This window comes from Silurus aristotelis, assembly GCF_946808225.1.
Source record: "Silurus aristotelis genome assembly, chromosome: 4".
Classification (NCBI taxonomy): Eukaryota; Metazoa; Chordata; class Actinopteri; order Siluriformes; family Siluridae; genus Silurus; species Silurus aristotelis.
Genome location: NC_139577.1, coordinates 21,227,226 through 21,249,229, shown reverse-complemented (window position 1 = coordinate 21,249,229; position 22,004 = coordinate 21,227,226). Strand labels below are relative to the sequence as shown.

At 40.4% G+C, this 22,004-nt stretch overlaps 1 long non-coding RNA gene across 2 annotated transcripts; it reads right to left on the bottom strand.

The window, feature by feature from the left end:
* Positions 1 to 2,456: 2,456 nt before the first annotated feature.
* On the bottom strand, positions 2,457 to 13,965 carry LOC310724967. Of its 2 annotated transcripts, none has more exons than XR_014533222.1 (2): positions 13,846 to 13,965; positions 2,457 to 2,732 (listed from the first exon to the last, which is right to left on the bottom strand). It is a non-coding gene; the product is annotated as an uncharacterized lncRNA (long non-coding RNA). The 2 variants fall into 2 exon arrangements; XR_014533223.1 differs by lacking the exon at positions 13,846 to 13,965 and adding an exon at positions 3,132 to 4,133.
* Positions 13,966 to 22,004: the final 8,039 nt, after the last annotated feature.

Genomic DNA, 22,004 nt, shown 5'->3' with positions numbered 1-22,004 from the left:
ATTCCAATTTAGGATGGGTTCCCCTTTTGAGTCTGGTTCCTCTCAAGGTTTCTTCCTCATCCAAGGGAGTTTTTCCTTGCCACAGTTCACCTTAACTCTTAAAATTCTGTAAAGCTGCTTTGAGACAATGTCTGTTGTAAAAACTTGACTTGACTTGACTTAATTCTTACTAAAAAGTTACAAAAAAAAAAGCACAACAGTATGTCAGTGAGAAAATATCAAACATTTATTGATAAGGTTAGTCAACAATTCTGTAAAACAACTAATAGCCAAGTGGAAGTATACTCCAACAGTTTGACAAACTGGATCTGTGTTTTGGCAGCTAAGCAAACAATGCTGAAAATTTTTATGTGCATGATAAATTCTGTTCTGTTATTAAAAAAATATATATTTTTTTACTATGTGTGCAAAATCAGCTGTCATGTGATTGCACACAGTGCAAAATAGTCAACATAAAATTACAGTTTAAAAAAGTATTGATTCAAAAATGCAATACTTGTGAGAAGTGGTAGCTCAATGGTTAAGGCTCTTGATAACTGATCGGAAGGTTTGAGCCGCACCACCACCAAGCTGCCACTGTTGGGCCCTTAAGCAGGGCCCTTAACTTTCTCTGCTTTAGGGTTGCTGTATCATGGCTGACCCTGCACTCTGAGTGCAGCTTCCTAACAACTGTGCTCTAGTGTATATGTGACAAGTAAAAGCCTCTTTCTTTTCTTCTTTCTTGTTCTCTCCTAAGAGACAGTATCCAGCTACTGTTGTCATGGTGTTGACTTTTATTGCAGGTCATAGTGACCTATGACTCTGCATTCAAACTTTAAATTGTAAACTTGAACACTGACATTTCCATGCCTCAGTGCAGGGGTCTTATCTTAGTGGAGATTGACAGTGTGCCTAACATAAGCGAGAGCCACCTTCTGACATCTTCCTGAGAGAGAGAGAGAGAGAGAGAGAGAGAGAGAGAGAGAGAGAGAGAGAGAGAGAGAGAGAGAGAGAGGAGAAAATAAAGAGATTTTAATATGACAGAGCAAAACAAAATACTCAATCAGAGCAAAGTTGTCATGAGTCAAGTGGGGGGCATGCAGCACCAATGAGGAATCCCCTCTCCACAGAGCAGGTCTCTTACTCAACCAAACTGTTTCCATCTATGATCCAGTCTTTCGCAATGCTGACAGGCATTATCTGCCTGGTTGCTCCAAAGAGCCAGTGCAAAGGACAAAAATAAAGAAATAATAAAAAGTCTCACCCGCAGGCTATAGCCGGCACTGCCGCTGCTTTTTCCATTATTTCCAGTTAGGGTTTGAAGTTTGTGTTATCTTTAATAGAAAAAGCCTGGATACAGAATACGCACATGCCTTAAAGAAAGAAAGGGAGAAAACATGAGAGGGGGGTGATGGAGGGAGAAAAATAAAAAATTTATAAAGGGTCTGCAAGCAAGATGCTGGGCAAGAAGACAGGATTGGAGATAGTTCTCCTAGGCAAAGAGATAAAAGCTACATTACATGAAATTAATGGAAGCTGTATGAGCAGTACATGAATCACTGTTTCAACACTATGACGCTGGTACAAAGCCATAGAGGAATTTGAGCACCAACTACAGCTTCAAAGGTCTCCTATTTAGCCAGCTTGGGACTGACAGAGAAAAGGAGAGAAAAGGCAGGGAACAGGATAGCCAGTGAAAGAAAAATACAGAGAGAGAGAGAGAGAGAGAGAGAGAGAGAGAGAGAGAGAGAGAGAGAGAGAGAGAGAGAGAGAGAGAGAGGACAAAAAGAAACCGAACTTTAGTGGCATGAATGAGAGCAGATGAGCGTTACCGGTGAAGTCAGCTGCGCTTCTCTCTTTCAGCTGATATCAAACACAGTTTAATGAAAGTTAAATGGTTTTTGAGGAGTGCACAGGCTGGAACAGATGAGATTGGGCTGTAAGAGCTGTCGATGCCATTGTTGCTCTCTCTCTCCCTTTGCAGGGACTGCCACCAGCACCACTCTCCTTCTACACAAAAGGGATATGCATAAAGTTCACACCAACAGTGTCTGCCATGTTGGGTCAGAAAAAAAAAGATAAAGAGACTTTTTTTCTCGCTTCTCGCTCCTTTACCTTTTTTTGCACTTGGCATGTTCATATGCAAATAAATCTTTGTAATTTGAAAGTGACAAGGAGGAGATTTACGGCAGAATGCAGTGGTGGGACAGAGCCCGTGCAGGTAGAGATGTTTGATTATGGAGGGCAACATGACATGTCTGTCTACTTTGATCTGAGGGGATCCTGCCCTCATCTATCACCCTCGCAGACACACACACACACACACACACACCCCAAAACCACCCACTCCCTCCCCTCTGTCCCTCACTCTCCTTTTCTCTCCCTCCAGACATTTTAAAGGGACATCCCTCCCACCCCGTGCATAATAGTTCTCCTCCTTCTGTCTTCACCCAGATGTAGACGTGTGACAAAAAGAATAAAGCAGACACATCCTTTATTTCAGATATGAATAACTAACCATGATAGATGACCCAGCCTACAGACATTACAAAAGAATTGCTGTTTATTTTCTGAAGAAAGATAAATCAACCCATATCTGAGGGTGCGTTGAAAAAAAAAATCCCTGGCCAATTCTTTGGGAGGAAGAGGGCGGAAGTGTAAAATAGCACCTGGATGCTGTAATTAATGCACGGTTCCAGTGGCAGATCATTTAACCTCTTCTGGCATGTGTCATCCTGTGACTTCTCTCACTTCTGCAACGATAAACACAAACAAACAATTAGAGACGGCCAGCGGCTCAGCCACCTCCCCTCACCAGCACACTTTCATTACAACAAGAGCCATCAGCATAAAACCATCATAACACACAATTACCACCGAGCGAACCTTTTCAGCCAAAATACGGGTGCCTGTGATTTTACAATCAGTGGACAAAAGAGAAAAGAATAAAATAAAACCCAAGATAATTGTATCCCATTTACCCTAATGAAAAAGACACATAAAATGCAGTTTATTAAGGGAACAAAACAGCCTGTGATTCTAAAACACACTAAGGCAACGGCAGTGATAAGAACTTATTGAGCAGTCAGAAGTGTGTTAGTTCAGGAGCAGCTCAGGACTGGGTTACAGTGAAGAGGAGTTATACAAGCCACTCTCTCGACACCTTTCTCTTGCTGCCCTAAAGCTCTCCATCATGCAGGTCAAAGATCAACTGCAAAGCATGACAAGAAAAAAAATATAGAAAATTGTAGTCAGGCCAAAGACTAAACTTTAATTCTTCAAAAGGACACTAAAAGGCAAGGTCCTGCCTCGTGTGAGCAGCCTTGTGACTAGTTTCAGGCCCTTCATGTGATCCTTCTACAGGCCAGCTCTGTCACCATTAAGGCAAGCTTTATTTATTTGCTCATTTAAAAAAAGGAGAGCAACATGCCACAAAAAGGCCATCTCATGGTCAGAGGCCCTGGAGAATTGTATTATAATCAGTTATAGAAGTCTTTCTAGTTCAGCATGATCATGCCTTCGTAACTGCTGCATCTTTTGGGTCAAGTCAAGTCAAGTTTATTTCTATAGGGCTTTTATTATTTCTATTTCTTATATTATTTGAAGTGTGTTCTTTATTGTTGTACCGGAAGTGAACACATTGGGGTATTTTTCTTTTCTTTATAATTAAATCAAATTGTAATTACATGGTGCAATAGTGAATGGTGAAAACAATTTAGCACATTCTGTAAGGTATTCATTCTAAAATGTCAAATTAGTACACCACGCATTAATATTAATTATTATAGCGTACTAGTCAAACTTTATTGCACAGCTCTGTTGAGTTCTCGATTCTCTGTTTTACCTTTACAGCACATATTTTTGTTGCTGATTCATTTTCTCTGAATACAATCATGTTTCATTCGCTATGTTTTAATAATTCATGGCTTGAAAAAATGTGTTGTCTTGAATTGTTGTTTTGAAAATATAATTATTTGAGCTGCTCACTTTGGCCTGTCTTTCCATGTTCTGACTAGCTAACTGACTGAAATCTTACGGAACAGCCAATCAATAATGTCTCCTCCCAGTGTTCAACTATTAACAGAAGTAGAGGAAAACACTTGTAGTGATGGTTGGCCACTGGTGGGTGACTCTGGCTTACAGCTGACAAGTAACTTTGGTGTGACAGTTTGCTTGACAAAAGCTGAGCTTTTGCCAGTTTTATTATCACATAATCATGCTGTGGTGGCAGCCATTTAAAGCATTCAACAAAAGGCCCAAATAACCACTCATTCATTTGAATATAGCCTATTATTTTACTATCTTAGCAATGGCTATGTTAAGAGTTGACAGAAGATATATTTTTAGTAATTTCTTCTATGCTTAGACAGGAAGCTAAGGCCCAGGGCTTCACATTAGGCCCAGTCTTCAAGCATAGTAATCCTGTCCCTTCCCTAAATACCTAAAACACACAAACTGCCAAAGTCATTTGAAAAAGACTTAATTAAGTTCATCTGTGCAAACATTAACCTTGTGAAGGGCTAAGGGGAGGGTGGGAGAGAGAAAAGAAGGAGAAAGGGAGGAGAGGGAGTGTCTGGACAGAGAGCAAGAGAAAGGCTAATGAAGGAGACTGAGTTGTGTTTGCTCAGACCTTCGTGGTGGAAGGGGGAAAACGAGATCTTTCATGGGGAACAGTGCACACGTCTCTCGATTTTACTGAAGTACTGCACAAACAGTCTCCAAATGACAAGGTGACACTGGGAATACACTGCTACGTGACCGCTGCTGGAATTGCAGTCATCCGTTTAAAATGACTACAGCCATGGTGGACACTGACATGCCATTAGAGAGATGGGGAGACTAAGCCTGTGACATAGGGGAGATTACTGAGACCAGTGTAGACTGATGGCTTTAGGAGCACCACTGGCAGTACAGATCTGCAAAATAAGTAAATAAGTAAGTTAATATGTTAGATTAAATTAGATAAAAATATTTGCTATTTTAAAAATGTTATCTTAATGGGAAGATATGCGTTGTTGTTACATATACTTGTCCTACTGCTATTATTAACCTCATTAGCACTGAAGGATCCAAATGCAATGTTTTTAATTCTTCTTTAAAACATATGCACAAATGAACCATCTAGTTGATCTTGCGTTCAGATTTAAACTTGTCTTTCATAAGACCAGGGATTGACCTGATCTCATCCCAATTACAGCTCTAATCCTTGGAATATAAATAATGCTACTGCTACTACTGCAGCAAAAACTACTACTCAACTACTACTCCTACACACTCACTTTCATTTTGATCTGCTGATCTGAAGCCTGTACTGGGAACACTTATAAGTACACCCTAGATGGGATTCCATTCCAATGCAGACCACTATGAGCAGATAACCCACTACTAATATTACTACTATACAACTACTACCACTACAACTACAACAACTACTACTACAGCTTATAATAATAATAATAATAATAATAATAATAATAATAATAATAATAATAATAATAAAAATATTTGGCTTCCTCCCAAGCTCACTACCCACTGCTTTGGCCTGTCGATAGCACCCCCAGCAACCAGTTCCTGCCAAGTTAGCCATAGAACACTAAAGCAACCACATGGTGGGAAAATGCAATCATCATTACAAATTCAGTCACAGATTGTCACAGTAATATACTAACCTCTTCCTACACCTTTTTCTGCCTGTCCATCACTTTATGTTTCCTTCTCTGTGAGATATTAATTTCAGATTGAATGGTCAACAAGCATACAGTATATGTTTTAACTAACGTATTGAAGCATATTCATGGCAAGAATAGGACGCTATCTGTTTTTTACCCATTATCCGTGAGAGAGCAGAGCAACTCATTTCCATTTTATTCTAATGGTCACTCTAGCTCCAGGTCATAAAAAAATAAATAAGCAAATATGCAGAGTGCAATGGGGACTGCAGAATGGTCCTACATGTCTGTGGGCTCTTTCCCACCTTAATTACCCTCCACATTAAAGAAGCGCAGAAACGCGTCCCAGTTACAGACAGACAGGGGAGAGTGTTTGAAGTACCCTGGTAGCTTCCCCCCCTTCAGCGTTCATTACTTTAAATGACACTGCTCATGTGGAAATGTGATGATCCAAGGGGGTGAAAGACCTGAGGTTGTGTGTAGTGTGTGTGTGTGTGTGTGTGTGTGTGTGTGTGTGTGTGTGTGTGTGTGTGTGTGTGTGTGTGTGTGTGTGTGAGGATGAGACTGCATTTGGTCAGTGCTGATGTGTGATATCCCCTGTGTGACAGGACAGAAAGGCATTGCATATTTGTCCAGCATGTATCAGCCATTTTGGCTGTTATTAGACTCTTCTGCTGCAGAAGTGCCTTTGGCTGAATGGGATTCAAAAGTAGGCTTGCAGTGCGATGAGGCTTGGACCATGCGGGAGATGACATTTTCATGCCTGTTTGGATTAGAGGTGCCACAGACACACGTCTGTCTACCTGATCGAACTGATAGAATGAAATATCTCCACTAACAAACACCCTCTTGCTTTATTTTTTTATTTTTTTAATTGTTTCTTTGCCAAATGGTTATACGGTGACTAAATTATGTGAGTGGATTATATAAGTGCATGTGTATGTGTACATAGTCTTTGTTCTTTTGGTATGATCCTTTCCCTACTGTCTCCTTTCTCTCTGTGTCTCTGACATGCACAAACATAAGGACAGTAGTGCAAGGGTTAATGCTGCTGCGAGCCTTTGCCCAGTGGATTGTTTATCGACTGAGAGAGAAGGTCTTCTTTCTCTGGGCCAGTTAAGTCAGCCTCCCTTTTGTTTGACGTTGCCCATTTGAGGAAAGCTTATCCCTGACCTTCTGCCGCCGAGACGGATGACAAGGACAGCGCACACTAACCTTGACATTCAACGGGCTAAATGGCTTTTTCCACAAGCAGTCAGCAAACACGAAGACAGACAGCAAGAGGCCAAAAACTAATGAATCTCTAGCTGGGAGAAACTTAGCTGCAGCACATACTTTAAAGGTGAAGCTCCAACTAATATAATGGATCTTTATGTTAAATTGTGTGTAGATAATTATGGAACATTACCTATCAGCCACATTAGGCATTATCTATACAGGCTTGTAAAAAGATTCCTTTTAATTGAATGAAACAAAACACTCTGTATATGTAGAGTGACTCATATAAGCTTCTCTTTATGACTGTTGATGCACAAAGCTGGGCATCCTTTGTTCCTAATAAGATAAGAGAGTGTCAGGTGAAAACAGGACTATCCTTTGCAGCTTGTTTACAGTAGAGTGGAGCAGGACGGGGATGTGACCTCTCGAAACTTTACTGTCCATTCTTCTAGACAGACTTTTTCTAATGAGCCGTCTTGGGGGAGCGCTAGTCAGCACCACTGTCCTGCACTTAGTGTCAGCAGCCAAGACAGGCAAGCTGGCATGTCCTCTCTCACACTTATACATAAATAAACCACATTCTTTAACACAATGAAGGGAAAAAAAAGGTCTAGCACTAAAGGCTGTGTGACACTGCTGGAGTACCCACACCAGGTAAAAGGAAATGGCTGCAAAGAAAGCATAAACACAGCACTGTGGCCTTTATCGGATACTGTAAGGCTTGCTGGCAGTTCTCATCTGCCTCACCACCCATGGAGCCCTGTGACCTTTGACACTAGCACCAGAACAGGGCGATAGATTAAATGGTGAGCAGGACGTGGCAAGAGAGCAGATGAGAGTGTCCTGGCAAGAACAGGAACTCACTCATACAACATAAACACATCCCTACCACCCCCTCCTTTACTTTACTGTAACTTAATCAATCCACTACAGGCCAGAGCCTGGGGCTGTGTGTATGTGTGTGTGTACAGCATGTTTGTCAGTCTATATCTGTGCTCAGTCTGAGTGGGTCAGGGGCCAGCCTTTTCTCTTTAAGAGGCCACAATTCTGAGGCTCTACTGCTCTCTAACCCAACAGGACAGCTGTTCCACCCTCCCAAATACATCATCCTGTCCTCCTAGTTTTCCCTGGATACCGTACTGTCCTCTTGACTCCCTCCTCTTTTCTGCTCTACCTGGAATAGGAGAGGACTAGGAAGGGACATATGTGTAGACAGAGAGTCCTTGTCCAGCAGAGGTCAATGGATTTAGCAGAGCTCTTCAGAGAGGGGTTGAAAAGCTCTTCCATGGCAACTCTCCATTCCTCAACTATCGCTGCGGGATGCCAAAGTGAGTGCTGAGGCAAACATTCTGTACCTGGGAAACCATTTAAAATGTAAGGTGAACAGAAAAGAAGTTAGGGCTGCTTTTCCAGCCACAGTGGCAGTGTTTTTAAGGTCTGTTTAAAAAACCCTTTCCTCAGTGACACATGTGCCTTTCTAAGTGAATAGGGTCAGGCGCTGAGTGCAAACGTGCAACCTCTGAAATGTCTCACATGATCAGCAATGCTTTTTTTTAATCTTCGTTTCGCACCACCCAGAGCTGTCAGAGAGTCATAAACCCAACAAGAAAGGGTTAAACAATCACCTTAATGTAATGCTGTTTACCGTTAGCACAAGTAAATTATTTTACACAGGCTCTTGCCTGCACCACATATAAACAGCTGCCTTATCACTGACATGGCCATTTGCACCAACTTTACTGTTCAAAAATTATGACTCATAGTTTTATAGGGCTCTCTGTTTTTGACAGCCTTTTTTTTAATCCTTGAACTCTGCTGATCTGTACATTTCCTTAATTGCGGTACCACTTGTAACCTCTGTAATTGGCCGCCTCTGTGCTTTACTCTACCGTAAAGGTGTCTAGACAGTAGATGGGGGAAAAAAGAACTGAAATGGACAGTTAGTTTGAAAAATGCAGAAGGGTTGAAAGTGATTACTGGTTGACAGTTTGATGACTTATGGGTTCTGAATAAACCTAGATTAAACGTATGTGTAATTGTGTGTTGCATATTCTTCTCCTTTTGGCTTTTGAACATGACTGAGCTTTTGATGTTAAACTTTCAATAGGAAAATATTTTTTGAAAGTCAAATGTCACCACATTAACATTATGTGTAAAAGACATTGAAGTTTTGAATGCAAACAGGAATGAAATTATATTAAGCATTGTTTACACATATTATTGTATTAATATAAGTTTAGGTAGTAGTGCCAAAAAGGCATCTCGGATGTGACCCATATATACACAGAGAAATTAAATTCAATAACAACCACACACCTAGACACACGTACGCACACAGACACACACAGACACACAATCACATGTCTCTTAAAAGTAGCTTAAGTGTTTCAGAGGAGTCAAACGAAAGTTTGTCTTTCTGGGTCTTGCAGTGTAGTCTTCAGTTCTGAGTTTAATGTGTGTGTGATAAAAGCCAGCCCCGGGGCCTCATCTCTGACAAGGCCAGCAGTGTGTTTACTCTATGCTGTTGAATCCCCACACTGGCCAGAGCAGGGTCAGCAAGAGGCCAGGCCGCTCCGCCCCACAGACCTGCTATTCATCCCTGTCACTCAGCAGCCAGCCACTCCACGTGCTCCCTCTATCCCCTCTCACTCTCTGCTCGAACCATGCCTGCTATCTCTGTTTATTGTCTTTCTGTCCTGCTCACTTAAAATGTCCGGCTGCCCCTTGTGCTCTTAGTTCTGCTGTGTGCACTCTCAGATATGCCCAAGGTACGGATACTGGTAAAGCCACAACTACTGGGGGTTTGGAACAGAAATCAAACAAAGATGCAATCAAAGAAAGCTGTCCCATACTTTATTCAAAATATTGTTTGTTCTGGAAGGATCAGCTCCACATTAATGGTGGTTGCTATATATCAGAACTGTACACACAAGTATACTCTCATCTGTTTGTCACCAGGGACCATGTACATTTCACTTTAAAAAGATATAGATTGCTTAAATAAATGGACTTTAGTTACCTTTTTTGTGCATAACTTACACTAAAGTTACACCATATACACCTCTGTAGATAAAATGAACTGTACATATTAGTAGCTACACCTGGGTATACAACACCAGTGAAAAGAAATGGTATAGTTAAGCCCTCTTTTGTTTAGCCTATAGATTAGCCTAACACGTTCAGATATTATGCTTTCCAGTAGCATTGTGGTTGCATTGCCAAATTAGCTTAAATATATTGGTCAACTGCATAAAGAAAATAGACAGGGTTATTTTTTTTTTTAAGTTTGATAAGAACAACTCATATATATGGCTAATCTATAAATAAATTTATATATAAATATATACACATATATATATATATATATATATATATATATATATATATATATATATATATATATATATATATATATATATATATATATATATGGCTTTCTAATTTAGCTAAAGGCTTAGCTAAGCAGCTAACATTACCTCCTTAAACTTGTCAAATAATGCTTCAATCAGCAAACAAAAAATTAAAGTCATGTATAAATTTATATAATAAACTAAACTTTTGATGTAAGATTTAATGTTATTTAGAGGAAGGTCCTAGTTCCACCTTGAGCCTGTACTAGATAAACAAGTACAAGCTACTGATATGTTAATTAATTAAATCCTTCCTCTTGATTGCAAAGTGCAGACATGTCTGAGGTGATCTATAAGTCTATGATCAGGCTAAACACAGGGTTTAAACAGAATCTATATGCTTGTAGTGTGATTATGTGTCGCTTGCTCGGGTGAGGGGTGGGAAACATGCCCTTTTGCACTCTCTGTGCAGGAATGGCAGCATCGGTGGTTGTGTACACTGGGCTGAATAGGGTGAACTGTCTGGGTCAGCTGGTTAGAGGAAGGCCTGACCATGACCTTGTGAGAAATGACCCCAGCCCCCTCGTGTCTCTCTCACACACACACACACACACACACACACACACACACACACACACACACACACACACACACACACACACAGACACAAACACACGCACACCCCGGGTGTTTCAGAAGCTGCATAGATGCTGTCATGGGCAGTGGAGCTGTGCTCTGTCTCTCCAGGGGCCGTGAAGTGAAGCCCATTACAATCAGCTCACATGCAATTCAGATGAGCACTGCAAATCCAGCATGAAATTAAATTTAAAACTTGGACTGCAACGTTTCTCTCCCCTCTGATTTTTTGCCAGATAACGCAAGTGGAAGTGCTCTGTGAGTGTCTGTGTGTGTATGTGTGTATGTGTATTGTGTGTTAGACAGAGACAGAGAGAGAGAGAGAGAGAGAGAGAGAGAGAGAGAGAGAGAGAGAGAGAGAGAGAGAGAGAAAGAGAGAGAAAGAAAGAAAGAAAGAAAGAAAGAAAGAAAGAAAGTGCAATATATGTTTGTGCTGGAAGCAATTGTTGAGAGGCCACAGAGGTAAAATGCTACTCCAGAGTAAAATGCTACTGTCTCTGGATCTGTGTGGGTTATGTGTGTGTGTCTGCATGTGTGTGTGTGTGTGTGTGTGTGTGTGTGTGTGTGTGTGTGTGTGTGTGTGTGTGTGTGTGTGTGTGCGTGTGTGTGTGTGTGCTTGCCCCATGTGCGCCTTAGTATTCTGCCTGGATTTCATATAGACCAGTTAGAATTGGCCCCCAGAGATATAGAACATGTTGTTAAATGCCTAATGAAGACACTGTGTATGTATTACTAACAGGAAACAAATTACTGCTTTACCGCTAATTTAATAGTTGTTATTTATACTAGTGACAGGTTGCACACTTATTCCTTTGATAATAATAATAATAATAATTTCTTCTTTTTCTTCTTCTAGCAGTAATAAATGCTGAGCAGTTGTGCATTGATTTCCAGCTTTTACATTGTCCCCTATAATAATAATAATAATAATAATAATAATAATAATAATAATAATAATAATAATAATAAATAATAATAATAATAATAATAACAATCCAGCTTGGAGTAGTTTGGCTTGTATTGTAAACTCACAGAGCCTGGTGGGCCCTTGGTGCTCCCATGACACAGAGAGGTTTAGTGTCATACTTTATGTCCCATCATGTCTGTCTCTCTGACTTTGTGTGTGCTCATGTGAAGAGAGAGCCAGAAATAAAGTCACAGATAATAAGAATTGTATGGCCAAGGCAGAGTAAAAGTGATGGAGACAGAGTTAGTAAAAGAGAGTTCTAAAAATGTTTTGCCCAAACCATGCATCAGGATTTTGGATCATAAGATCAAGCATGGGGTCTTCATCAGAGAGAGAGACATTTGGGCCTTTTCTTCATAGCCGCTAGTGTTTTGTACTCTTCGGGAAGATTTATGATTTCCTGTCCTGCCGTGGCATGATGGTTACTCTGATAATTAAAGGGGCTATTATTTGTGTACTGCATATGCAGAGCAGGGCAGCAGGAAAGGTCACGGCGAGGCACCGAGGAGGTCTGTCGTTCGTCACCTCTCCCAGGAGAATGAGGTCACCCCTCCCAACAGCCCCTGCTCTACCCTCTACTTAGCATGAACTGAGTTTTTGGATTTTCAGACGTGAAAATGGAACACACGAGAATAAACAGTTTTATGGCTTTGCCATAGTGACAATGCTATAAGAGATCGGGTAATTCACTGGTCTGCTGCCATTGACCACTCTACCTCTGGCATCATGTCACATGACACTCTGCTTCAGCTCTGCCCTGAGGGCATTCAGCAAAAGGGTTTACAGAGCACAGCTTGCCCGCTGTGCCGCTGCATGGAACCCAGCGTGACTATTACAATACATTTTGGTTCAATACATAAAATCTGCATGTGCGAATACAGCAAGATCATTTGGCAAACGTGAACCAAAAACATGCAACATGAATAAATCCATCAAACTATGAATATAGTATGAGAAGTTTTCGGTATATATTTGTGCTTTGTGGCAAGTTATACTGCTCAGACCTAATATCAGAATTGTTCCATCTCATAAAACCATTCAGCAGTCCATCACCATGCTCCCCAAAATCAGCAGTAGTAATAATCAAAAAAGAGGGCAGAATCAGCTGCCAGGAGTCACAGCACACCTCAATCAAATTACACGGATGCGCAATGAACATGTCACCCTTGGATTTTTTCATTTGCATAAAACAATTACCCCATGGACAGTGGGCTCAATGTCGTCTAGACTCCATGCTTCATGTGGTGTCATCAGCCGCAGACACACTAGACTGGCTATAAATTAGCAATGAGCTGGGCCCGGCTAAGACGCATTATAGTGGTTATAAACCATGAGAATTTATTTAAATAGATAACACATATGCAAATCTCCCTGGCTGGCATGGCAACCATCTTGATGGGGGGGGGGGGGGACCATACGTGAAGAAAGGGCAGCTGCGAGCAAGCAAGAGGGAGAAGAAATCTATAATGAACCCTGACACCTTATTAGTGTACACACTGGACACTTATTAACTTACACTGGAGAAGAAAAAAGCACACCCTGACCGTGTAATGTTGGCGTTTCTGATTTCATAGTCTGCATTCACATTGCCATATGATTAAAGTGATGGTAATAACAGACATTAAGGAAGTAATTATTATAGATATTCACATCAGTGACCTCTTAACATACCTGGAATCTTATCAGTTGTTATGAGTAGCAATTGGAACTGATCAGAAAACAGCAATCAAAGAAAAAGGCTTCTTAGAGCTGTGACTATGTGGAAAAAACTCCACACAGGTCAGTAGAATAACAGTGATTCAGTGGTACAGAGCACCACCTTGCTCTGTATCTCTGTGGCTACTCTATTGAGAAAAAGGGCACAATTTCTTTCTTTCCCAAGTTTATGACTATAAAGGTGTGCCACTAAGGGATATCTTGGTATATTTGTATCTTCATGTATTGCACCCCCTCTATATTCACTGTTCTTTTCTATTAGCAAGCTCTGCCTTCATCGATCAATACAGACAATATACTGAGTACTTACTTAGAGTTAGAGAGCGAGAGAGTGGGTGAGGGTCCTGCTTATTGTCCTTCAATAAGACTGGACTCATCTGTCTTAAATGAGCCAAAATAGGTGCAGCAAAACAAGGCTGTCGCACTTAACTGGTTTTCAGAGTTATCCGTAGTCCAATCTGACACGCTTGTGTGTGCATGTGTGTGAGATTAATGTATAATGGCCACTGTGATGGGTCAAGTGTATAGAAATGTAAATCAGAACACCGACTGACTCTCTGTGTCCATGAGGCATGTTGTGTGTTAGAAACATGAGACTGACAAAGAGTGTGTGTGTGTTTCAGTGTCTGTGCTTTCTCACTGGAAGAGACAACATGGATTTGCTGAACTCGGCCTTCACAACTTCTTCAAGATATGATTTAAACACAGACATTTTTTTTCCCTTTTCCTTCATTTTAGTCAACAAACCCCAAGCAATGTATCTGTATAGGCAATTAGCTAGTGAAAGTTATTAGTGACACCTTGCGTTTTGTTTCTAGTCTTCGTTCAAGTGTGTGGTGGAAGATCTGCCTTTTCGTGACTTAACTCTTAGGCCCCCATTTCCCTCAGCTGTCCTCCTGGAGGTTAAACACTGCATACACTACAGGGAGATTTTACAGTGGATTCTTTAACTATATAAACAAAGCAGGTAATGGGGGCTGTTTATTGTACAGCCTGCCCCATTCTAACCATGATGTCTTTATAGCTCACATACCATCAACCATGTTTATGTGTCTGTGTTCTGTGCCTCTGCCCTTGAACTTGTCTGGCCCTCGTCACCCCTCCTGTTTTCTTTCCCTCACGGACACTCATTAACCCAGCTCAACGCAAACATTCATATACGCACACCCTCCTTCAGGTCACGGCGAGAAAGAGAGTTTATGATTATATGCCATAATTAACACAATACCGTACTGTGCAATGAATGGATCTACTGCTGGAGTGACATGTCCTGAGTAACAGACAAGAATGTTATAGACAACGGATCAAAATGAAAGAAAAAAGAACGACAATAAAAACAATGGCACTGCCGGACCAATGCCCATGCATGGATGACAATCACACACAGAAAAGTATAACAATAAACAAAGGAGTTAAGGATGGAGGAAGAGTGAACTAATCTCCTAGAGTGAGGAAGAAATGCAGACTGAGGGGGAGAGAAAGAGAGAAAGACTGGCTCTATTGTGGGACACATGAGGATCTATATGCATGCAAGTAGTGGCCAGTCATTGTGAATCAAGGGGAGTTTAATCAATGTCAAAACTCAATCAATATTTAGTCCCATGTGTCTCTCCTTTCCTTTCCTGTCCTGAACTTGGACTAACCTTCCTCACTCATGTATCACCAGGACTTTCCCCATGTGGTTCAATACATAGCAGAAGAGAACAGTTACATGTGACATGCTTTATGACCACTGGCAAAACTAGATTCCTTTCACAAATATATTTAAAACTAAAAAACCACAACAACAAAGCCATGTGAAATTTTTCTGTATGTGTGTATGTGTGTGTATCCTAATCTAATCCTGATAACTAGACACGACTAAAGTATTACCATTAATTAAGTGTTGTAAAGTGTTTTATAGGTTAGTAAAAGTGTTCAGTCCTCCTGAGGCACCAAAACATTTTAGTGATGATTTCCTGGAAATATCCTGGAAGGAGGACTAATAACCTAAAGATATTCCCTCAGTTGGTGTTTCACCGTAGTGAAGAACGCTGTCCGTCACATCACTTTAACATCGTCCAAAAAGGATCATAGTAGATTTCATACAATATTTACATTCCCATTGAAGAGTTTAATGTGTCCTGTGGATGGGGCAGAATTATCTTGGAAGAGACCACTCCCAACAGGATTGAAATGTTCATCATAGGATAAAAGGTGATCAGACAGAAAAACATTGTATTGATTTGCAATGGTGCTTCACTTGAAGGGGGATATATGATATGGGTTTTCAGGCTATTGCGGTGACTGTGCACCGTGTCTCATGTGTCGGTGTTATGTGGTTAAAGGGTGTGTACAAATTGCTAATTTTAATGGAGAAATAGCCGGTTTAATTTATACCCACATTACTGCCTTCTGAAGTTGCCCATGTTTATAGACTCTGTGTGTGTGTGTGTGTGTGTGTGTGTGTGTGTGTGTGTGTGTGTGTGTGTGTGTGTGTGTGTGTGTGTGTGTGTGTGTGTGTGTGTGCTTGTGTGCATATCATGGTTCCATTATGTGTCACACACCACCACTGCCTGTTAGTGACATCTGCTGGGAAAATGGTTCTTCTTTTCATATTTCAACTACTCAAGACATCAAAACCCCATACTTACTCATAGACATAGGCGGGATGAAAATCGAGACACAGACAAATGTCGAAAAGTATTGGGTTCTGCACCCTAACAATGAACTCCACTTTGTTGTTCTGTCTAGATTCATAACCAGTGGAGAGTTGTGGCCTTCCACATTCCTATGCTATTTCTCATCTGTCCTGTCCTGACTTGCTAACCAAACCACAAAGTGCACTTGTGTCTGTTTTTTCGACTTTTTATTCTTCTTCTTTTTGGTGTGTGAGTGTAAAAAGATGTCCATTTGATATACCAAGTCCTTCTGTATTGTTTAGGTGATGATGTGTCCCTTACAACTGTGAGATCTATGACCTGCCACCCTGTTAACAGGAAACTTTTTTGTGTGTGTTCATGTGTGTGTTATTGCACGCAATGATGTGTGGCAGAATTTTTTTTCTTTAGAAAAAAAGACCAGGCTAGGGTTTCTCTGCTGTAAGATTTTCCAGACAGTGGTTATGTCAAGATGGAAGGCAGAGTTTTGGATCATAAAACTATATGAATCGTAGTCAGGGTTCATGCGCACACCAACAATGGAGCCGAAGCAGATTATGGAAGTGGAGAATCAATCATAAGCCTTAATATACAGCTATTGTATTGCAGTGAGAGATGAGTGTGAGGCAATACCGTTAGCTCAGCATTATCCGGCCTCAGTCAAACTACTTACAATATCTACATCTCAATGCATAAGGCTTGCATTACTTTGGATATGCTGTGATGCTTTGTGGGCAAAATGTGTGTAGGACAGAATGAGAGAGAGAGAGAGAGAGAGAGAGAGAGAGAGAGAGAGAGAGAGAGAGAGAGAGAGAGAGAACATGCTCACACACACACTGAGGCACAGTGCAGCTGGCACAGACTGAGATAAGGGACGATGGCCAGCAGGGACACTGCCATCCCTTCACCTCTCCTGCTGCATAAGTCATTAGAGCTCAAATTGGATCGGTGACGAAGAGCTTCGCAAAAGTAAACATGCAGGCTACCCTGAAGCAGCTAAATAAAGACAGGCAGGTGCATTATATGGAAATACATCAAGCACGGATAATATCATCGATATTAGTTGGTCAGTGAGTGTAGGATTGTGGTTTACTACATCATGTGTGTGTGTGTGTGTGTGTGTGTGTGTGTGTGTGTGTGTGTGTGTGTGTGTGTGTGTGTGTGTGTGTGTGTGTTTGTGTAGGGTGCCCTCCACCCTTCCCATGCTGACTGTCCTTTCACCCTACAACCCCTCCCTCCTGTGCCCTGGCCTTATGTCACATCATATTTAGCCATCAGTACTGCATGTCACTGCTGAATGAAAAAGAGTGGGTCTATGTGTATAAGAGGGAGAGGGAGAGAGAGAGAGAGAGAGAGAGAGAGAGAGAGAGAGAGAGAGAGAGAGAGAGAGAGAGAGAGAGAGAGAGAACCAAGAGGAAAGATGCCATGGCTGCGGCCCTGCGTCTTCCCGGTGACTAGCATGCTCCACAGTGAGCAGCCCTCCAGCCACGGATTTGATCTTTGCAAAGGCTAACATCTGTCGGCTGTCATTTTAGCAAGATTGATGACAGGCCAAGGAATGGAGAGAAAGGAGGGAGGGAGACAGGGATGGAGAGGATGGACAGGAGAGCGATGAAGGCATCAAGAGAGGGCAAGTGATTGCAGGGGAAAATGGTGACAGTGCCAGTCCCAACCTGTTGGGAGAGGGAAATATGTGCAGGGAGAGATAGAGAGAGAGAGGGAAAGAGAGAGATTTGAATTTTTAATCCTTGATTTAATACAATAAAATTTTAGGGATCATAGACATAATATTTTTGATATAAGTGTTTTTTTATAAATTTGGAATTTAAGAGGGGATTTCTACATTCAAATTCACTGCATTATCACATCTACTGAACAGGAATCATTTCTCCCTGACAAGTATATGAAGAGCATACTGATTCAGTTTATAGTACAGTAATGTATGTTTCAGTTCAGTCTACTGACCCTGCACCTGTATTCCTTCTCTTGGCTAACAAACTGGAGTGCTCGCTACATTGTGTCCTTCGTTATTGAGTTAATGGAATCAGAGTCAAGAGGATGCATATTGTGTCCTGTGTAATTTAAGCAGGAAATGCACCCTGGTATCTGGTCTACTCTTTACCAAAGATAATAGAATGCACAGAGTATATCATTAGCAAGAGGTGAGAAATATATAATGACTTCATTCATGTGCTAATCTAGGCTTTAATTGATTATTTATAGATTTTTTTAAGTGAAGAATAATGACATCTAACAGAAAAGAAAATTATAAATTTGTAGATTTTTTAATATACCTATTGGATAGTTTGTCATTTATATATGTAAGTCTGTCCATGGGGCATTGTCAGAAACGTTCCCGTCTACACATACATTCACACAATTTATAGCCAGTCAGCATACTTGCATGTATTTGTAAGGTGAAAGAAACCAGAGAACCCAAAGGAAAAACACTTGGACAATGGGGGAATGTGAAACAAATAATTGCCAGAGGTGCAGCTCGGTGCAGCAAAAATACCCCCTGCACCACTATACCTCCTAAATATTAAAAAAATAATTATATAAAACATAAAGTGAACCATTTATCATCAGCCAATATTATCATCACTATCACATCCAATCCATTAATCTACTGATATATTTGTTTGTTTTATAATTATTAACCTTAAAATATAGTAATATTAATAATTATTCAACCAGAGATATGTAAGATCAAACAATCATATTGAAATAAAAAATCCCCCCAACACACACACACACACATATATATATATATATATATATATATATATATATATATATATATATATATATATATATATATATATATATATATATATAAATCTATATCCGTGTCAGGGATCCACCAGCCACACCTCCACCTATCACTCCAAGCAGCTCTCCCACTTACTGATCAGCTACAACTGGCCCTCATCGGTTCTCACACTACATAAACCCCGTCCCTTCACCAGCTCAGTGTCCGTTCTACAGCTTAGGCTAAAGAACACAGTTGGACTACCCAAGCATCTTTGTTTGGTTTTTCGTTGCTTACCAGACTCTGTGTGTTTGGTTACTACAGTATATATACAGCTTTCACCTTGATTAGTTTACCTGGCTTTTCTGGGCGGTTTGCTGTTTTCTGCTTTGCCCTGTTGTGTTTTTTCATTGAAAACCTTCATGGATTTCACTTCTTCATTTCACTTCTGCACGTTCTTTTCGCCTGACAATCCGCCATTTTAATATAAACTAGTCAGTTCAGTTTTACTGTCAATACAAACTGGTTGTTAATGCTGAAAAAACTAGTTTCAATTTCTACAATGTATAGCTATAATTTGCTTTATTCCTATTTGCATGAATTTATTCTGCCTTTGTCAGCTGTAAGGTGTACTAATTTACCCTCATTGTGTTATGAATTGTAATATGAATTGTTCTTACTTTATACTTTCTAATTAAAATCATTTGCACTGTTTCTTGATTTAGGAATTTGAAACTTCTACTTTTTCAATAAAATGTTTGGTGTATTACTATAATAACTGTTGTACTTCTACCAGCTTTACTGTAGATTAATGATAGAATGGGTAAAAGCATGAAAGCGAATGCAACTCAGCTCTTTTCCAGCTCGTGCCACAACAAAATGCCTAGTTTACCAGAATGAAGGCATTAAAGCCTAATGACAATCTCCTAATGTAGCCAGGCTGCTGAGAGTGATGCTGCATCAGGCGATGGGTTCTATCCGTGGTCCTAATCAACAGCTTGTTCTGGCTTCATTAGGAGAGCTCTTATGAAGATGAGTCCCTCTTTTAAACTTCCAGCAGGGAGTGAGGAGAAGAGTGCTGGAGTAGAGGGCTGCAATGTCACTCACCACAAATGCTGTTCCCAAAACCACCCAGAGTGAGCCGCCTGTCACCATCATCCAGTGTAGCCTGCCAGTCTCCATCAGTGTATATGTGTGTGTGTATGTGTGAAGCTCTTTCTCTCTTTCTCTCTTCTTCCAGCAGTGCTAAATGCTACAGACTAGTTCCACAATGTTGACGCTCCAGAGAATGCACTCTACTAGCACTAATGCACAACTATCTTTTCAGGATGATTATTTGGCTTAATTACTGTTATGTGTCAAACATGGTGATAGACAAGTGTATGGAAGCTGACAGCTCCTCATCTTATCATAGAGCTGAAACACGACATGTGGTTAATACATGTTCCTGTCACACTCTAGCCTCACCGCTTGTATGGTCAGGCTGAAGGCGAATTCCAAGAACAATTGATTCAAGAGCTCATCAGTTATTCCTCTTATTTGTGAAAAACAGTAAGAATATGCAGCTATTTTATGAACCTGAACTGGAGTCTGATGGTTACCGAATAGAGCATTTCATTCAGCTTGAAATTTGAGAAGTTTCTGGCTGAAGATGGAACTGAAGCAGATATATATACTGATAGAATCCAGCCAAGGTAGTATTACTGGTAATGAAAGTAGTCAGAAAACATTGATTTATTTATTTCAATTTCTTTATTAAGTCTTGTTCTGGTTTAGATAAAAACTAGAGCATGGTTTTAATACAAACACTGAAAAAAAGTTAAATTAGAGACGTTAAGACTACAAGTGACCTGCAGTCTATATTCTATATTACATGCACTTTTTTATAGAACATTACAGAGTCTGTTAGCTTTGAGTGATTTTTCCCTTGTTAGCATTTATGTAGTTACACACTGCTCTCTATTTGATCTATTAGTTTATTTGTAAGAATTTTTTCTGTGCTATGTTATTTTATTCCGTATACAGTAAGCAACAGTCATCTCTCCCTGGCATATTGGTTCTGCCCTTAGAGGTTTGAATAGTTCACATTTTCAGTAAACTAGATAACTAGAGGTTTTGTGGCTAATGTGTACCAAAAAGGACCACTCATCTCTTCCTCATGGACCCATTTCAAAATTCTGCTCCACAGGCCTCATGAATGTATTTGATGCCACATGAGTAATATTGCTACTGTCTTTGGTATGAGTGCATTGGTTATCTCTGAGCATGTTTCAGTACAGTCCTGAGGTTGGGCAAACATTACACATGTAGGTGGGGTCAGATAAAGTACTGATCGTATATTTAATATGTCTGTGAACCTGGGAAAAACAGCAACAATAGAATTTTTGTAAATATCTGCATTATGCATCATTATGTAACATTATTTTGGATGATCTTGGCATATGTGTGCAGGCATACAAGAAATCAGGCAGGTGATTGTTAATAGCCCTGTTTATGGGTTATATGGGATTACATATGCAATGTTGCATTTTTCCTCCATTTGTTCTGTCACAGTTGATTGCACAATTTTTTAACTGAAGATGTTTTATTGTATATCTCCCTGGCTATGCAACGTTATGGTTAAATGAAAATAAAGAAAGCTTAAAAGTCTTATAGGCAAATGTGTTTTACTGTGTAAGTTGAAAGCGTGGTATGTCGTCATAACCAAGTCTATATTTAAAACAGGTCACCTTAACCCTACCCCCACTTCTTCTGCTGCTTCAATGACAGCCACTGAATAAGAGACTGCTGTGACATCTGGATTCAGTGCACACACACACACACACACACACACACACACACACACACACACACACACACACACACACATGTATGTATATATGTGCGTGTATACTGAAAAGCATATGTGTGAATGATATATGTATATATGTAAAGCGCACATGCTCTGTGCAGCCATGGCGGAATTATTTCAGCACAGCGTGACGGGATGCAGCCAGTTGACTGATCTGACAGCACAGCCACTGCAACAACCTCAATCTTTTTTTTTCGTAGTGAGCCAGCTTTGGACATCTGCATGTT